Here is a 5,124-nt window from a genome sequence, read left to right on the forward strand (position 1 = left end):
CCACTCCCCCAGCGAGGCCTGGCTCGCAGGGAGACCTCGCTCCTTCTCCGGCTCCGCATCGGCTGCAGCTGGACGGCAGCACGCAGCTACCGACTGGGACGAGCGACGTCCCCGGCCTGCAGCTCCTGCGGGGAGCCGGAGACGATCGAACATCTCCTGCTGGCCTGCCCGGCGTACCTCCAGGAGCGGGGCCCACTCCTGCAGGAGTTCCGCCGCCTGGGCCTCCCCTCTGGCAAGGAGGAAGATCTCCTCTTCCCCGGCCGACACCACCTTTCTGCACTTCGAGGCGTCGTGGAGTTCCTTGACTCGTCAGGGCTCTCCGCACGCCTCTAAGGACATTTCTACAAGCGGGAAGGCCTCACGGCCTCCCACCCCACCCCGGGCCTGACCGGCCTGGCACAACACCCTTGCAGACTCTGCAGCACACCAAGGCCTTCCATCTCGGCCTGATACGTGCCGCCTATGCCTGCCGGTTTTGCTTCGCCCAGCCATGGCGACTCCACTCTATCCCTTCTTTCGCTCCCACTTACCCCTCCCCGTTGGCGCTGAGCCGTGCTCCCTCAAGGGCTGCAGAAGATAGCGCCAACCTTTCCCTTTCCCTCAAGAACCACTTATCATCATCATCCAAGTGCCTATTTATATCAGAGGCTCCGGCAACAGTCACCAACGCCGCACGCATTTTGAGCGAACGCGGGCAAAACGCCGACGGCGTCGACAACAGTTCTGCGTGTTGCCGGTGCTGCTGCATGTCCAAGTTTATACAGCTGATAAAGCTGCTATCATTACTCCGTATAGCTCTCTTCAAATTTGCTATCGCAATTGATGCTTCGCCTTTCAGGTGAAACTGCGACACCTTTTTTATTTCAGAGGCTCCGGCAACAGTCACCAACGCCGCACGCATTTTGTGCGAACGCGGGCAAAACGCCGACGGCGTCGACAACATGCTGTGTGTTGCCGGTGCTGCTGCATGTCCAAGTTTGTACAGCGGATAAAACTACTATCCTTACTCCGTATAGCTCTCTACTAAGTTGCTATCGCAATTGATGCTTCGCCTTTCGGGTGAAACTGCGACAACTTTTTTTTGCCAACTGCTGTTTTTAAAGTTGTATCCTACTATAGGCGAAATCGTATATGGCTAGGCGAAATCATCAGCATTGGCTCGAGCGTCGTCGTCTTCCTCCGCAGCCATCTAGTTGGCGGCCTTCGGGTTGCACTCGTGCTCGTGCTCGGCATGCACTCGTGCCACTGCTCCCGCGTTCGTCGTCGTCGTCTGCTTCCATAGCTGGCTGCGTAGCCGCTAATCATTCCAGCGCAGAATTTCAATTCTCTTCTGTTGTTGTAATGGGGAGGCGGCGTTTACGGCGCTATGAGAAATTGCTTAAGGGGGTATGAGCCATTTAATTTTTGAAGCAATTTGATTTCGAAGAATCGCAAGGGGCAGTGGTGGGCGAATGCTGACAACCACGCCGCCGAGCAAACTCGAGACATCGAACGCAAGCAACAACGGCGAACTGCGGGCAAACCGCCAGTGACGTTCTCTCCGTCGCAGCCGAACGTGTGTGTAACCTCATAATTGAGAGAGAGAGAAAGCACTTTATTTGCACCCGTCAGAGAGTATGGGTGATCGGGGTGAGACGCAGCTCCCCCTTTCACCGCCTACCTCCCCCCTAGACGTCAGCCGGAATCAGTTGGCTTCCGGCGGCGGCCTGGGCTTGACAGATGGCTTGTTTTTGGGCATGTTCTTCCTGGCTATGAAGGGAGGATTCCCATGACTCTTGGTTCCCATGTAGACCGTTTAGCGCTGGGCAAGCCCAGAGCATGCGATTTAGGGTCGCTATGCCTTCACAGTTTTTGCATTTCGAAGAGTGCACCTCAGGATGCCATTTGTGTAGGATATACGGGTTTGGGAAGGTACCCGTCTGCAGTTTTCGCCAGATTACTTCTTCCTTCTTTGTGAGAGATCTATGGGGGGGAGGAAAAGTTCTTCTGCCCATTCTATAGTGTTGTAGAATTTCTCTGTATGTTGTTAAGTCTCGCTTTTTGGACAGGGAGTAGTATGCCTGCGCTGGGGCCCGGTGTGTAAGTCCTCGGGCGACCTCGTTGGCGATCTCGTTCCCTGTGAGTCCACTATGAGCGGGCGCCCATATTATTCTAATTAGGTCATTGGGTACGTTCTCCTTGCCTGCTTGCAGAATTTTGGCGGCCTCTTTGGACACCTTACCAGTGTCATAGGCTTTGATTGCAGTTTTAGAATCGGTGACGATTATTCTGGTTGATGGGTTTGTGATTGCCAGGGCAATCGCCGCCATCTCTGCCTCCTCTGGTGAAGAGTGTCTCACGCTACAGCTCGAGATTAGCTCGCCTTTGTCGCTCACTACTACTGCAGCGTAGTGCCCTTCTGGGTACTCTGCCGCATCGGTGTACACTACTCCTTGTTTTTGGAGGAGGGAGCTTTGGAGTCTTTGGACTCTGCTTCTCCTGCGTTCGTCGTTGTATATTGGGTGCATGTTTCTTGGGATGGGGGGTATTCTTAACCTGTTGGCAATTTCTTTGGGGATGGCGGTTATCCCCTCTCGCGAATCTGGATTCCGGTAGCCCAGTTTCCTAAGAATGGATCTGCCCGTTTTGCTGCCGGTTAGTCTGACATATTGTGCCGTGAGTTTCGCCTCGCACATTTCATCTAGGGTGTTTGAGACTCCTAGGTTGAGGATCGTCTCGGTTGATGTGCACGCTGGTAAACCTAGGGCGGTTTTGACACCTTTCCTGATGAGGATGTCTACCTTGTCTCTCTCTGCTTTAGTTGTTTTTAAGTACGGGATAGCGTAGGTGATTCTGCTAATGATGAAAGAGTGGACAAGTCTAAGTAGGTTTGCCTCCTTCATCCCCGCGTTTTTGTTTGCTATCCTCTTGAGGAGCCTGCAAGTTTGGTTGGTCGTGGCTTCTAGTCTGTTTATTGTTTCAGTGTTTCTCCCATTTTCTTGTATCCACATACCTAGTATCCTGATCTTGTCCACCCTTGGGACCGGGGTGTTGTTGACCAGGAGCTGGATATTGACGTGCTGCTTGCTCATGATTAGCATCTCCGATTTTTCCGACGAGCATTTTAGCCCTATGGGTCTCAGATAGCTTTCCGTTTCCCAGATTGCCCTTTGTAGCGTGTCTTCTATTTGGCTATCGCTCCCCCCTCTGTCGACCCAAAGAGTGAGGTCATCAGCGTAGAGAGTGTGGCAGAGGCCCTCTAGCTTTCTGAGTCTTTCTGGCAGCCCGATCATTGCAATGTTAAAAAGGGTAGGGGATAGCACCGATCCCTGTGGTGTTCCCTTGTTGCCCAGCCTAATGTTGTCTCTGATTGTGCCCCCGATTTCTATGTTCACTGTTCGGTCCGTGAGGAAGCTTTTAATATAGTTGTATAGCTTGCTGCCTACGTTCAGGTGATTGAGGTGTGACAGGATCGCTTGATGTTTTACGTTGTCAAATGCTTTGCTGACGTCCAGTCCCACTATGACCCTCGAGTCGCTAGTCTTCCTTTCCAATACTTGTTCTTTGAGTTGTAGCATGACGTCATTTGTGGATAGTTGTTGTCTGAATCCAACCATGCTGTCTGGATAGAGTTCCTTACTTTCCAAGTATCCGTTGAGCCTGTTCTGTATGACGTGCTCCATGAGCTTGCCTACACAGGAGGTTAACGATATTGGCCTAAGGTTCTCTAGTTTGAGTTCTTTCCCTGGTTTGGGGATGAGGACTAGCTTTGCTTTCTTCCATTCCCCGGGTATCTCCCCCCGCTCCCAACATTTTTGCATGAATGCCGTTAGTTGCTGGAGGGAGTTGTCATCGAGGTTTCTAAGCATCTTGTTGTTGACCCCATCTGGGCCAGCCGCGGTTTTTCCTCTGAGCTTGTTTAAGGCAGCTTGGACCTCTCTTATAGTTATTGGTTGGTCGAGCTCCTCGTTGCTTTCGCCACTATAGTGGGGGAATGTTTCGGTGTTTGTTTCCCCTATGTACCTCTCTTTTATCTGGTTGATCATATCCTCCTCCGACCCCTGGAAATTGTGTGTTAGTATTTGCATTTTTTTCCTGGTCTCAGCTTTGGTGTTGTCTGGGTCCAGGAGGTGTCTCAGCAGTTTCCAGGAGGTGACGGAGCTTAATTGCTCGTCTAGTCTATCGCAAATGTCATTCCAGTGTTGTCTGTTTAGTGTTTGGGCATGGCTCTCAATTTCCTTGTTGAGAGCTGCTATTCTTCTTCTCAGGTTACGGTTGCCCCTTTTTTGTGCGAGCTCGGTTTCTGCCTTTTTTTTCTTTTGCCACAGTTGTCTCATGTGGCTATCAACCCAGTCTTGGTCTTCATCTAATTCTATTTCCTCCTCAGCCTCTTTGCACGCCTGCTTGATGCCATTGGTCCATTCAGATATGTCGGTGATCTCCCCACAACCCCCTCCGTTGTCGCGGAAGGACTGCCAATTGATGGATTTGAGTGTTTTCCTCACACGTTTGATTTCGACTCCATTTTGGACAACGATCTCTACAATTCTGTGATCACTGCCTAGGTTTTCGTTCGTGTTGTGCCATGTAGCCTCAACGTCCGCTCCGATCATGGCCAGGTCGGGGGTGGTGTCGTATGACACGCTGTTCCCCTGCCTCGTCGGTGCGAGTGGATCGTTGAGGAGTATTAAATTGCACTGTATCATGGCGTCCCATAATTCCCTCCCCTTTATTTGGGAGTGGTTATATCCCCATGCTTGGTGTGGCGCAATTAAAATCTCCTACTATTACAAGACGCCGCTGCCCTTGTGCCAGTGATTGCGCTTTGGCAAAGAGCTCCCTGAAGCCACAGTCTCTTCTTAGTTTAGGGGAGCTGTAGACGTTCAGGACTAGCAGGCCGCGTTCTTTCCTCCTCTGTGGTATAATTTCCGTTAACACGTAGTCAATCTGCGTGCATCCTACATCATGCTGCATGACGGTGATATTTCTCTTCACCAGGGTAGCAGTCTGAGTGTTTGGCGACCGGCCTGGGTACGTTTTGTATCCGCTCAGTTTAGCGTTTTTTCCACACTCTTGCAGCGCGATGATGTCGGGACCATCGCGTCCCGCAAGGTAGGCTTGGAGAACGTTTCTTTTTTTCGTGAA

Source organism: Dermacentor silvarum, chromosome 10, assembly GCF_013339745.2.
Source record: "Dermacentor silvarum isolate Dsil-2018 chromosome 10, BIME_Dsil_1.4, whole genome shotgun sequence".
NCBI lineage: Eukaryota > Metazoa > Arthropoda > Arachnida > Ixodida > Ixodidae > Dermacentor > Dermacentor silvarum.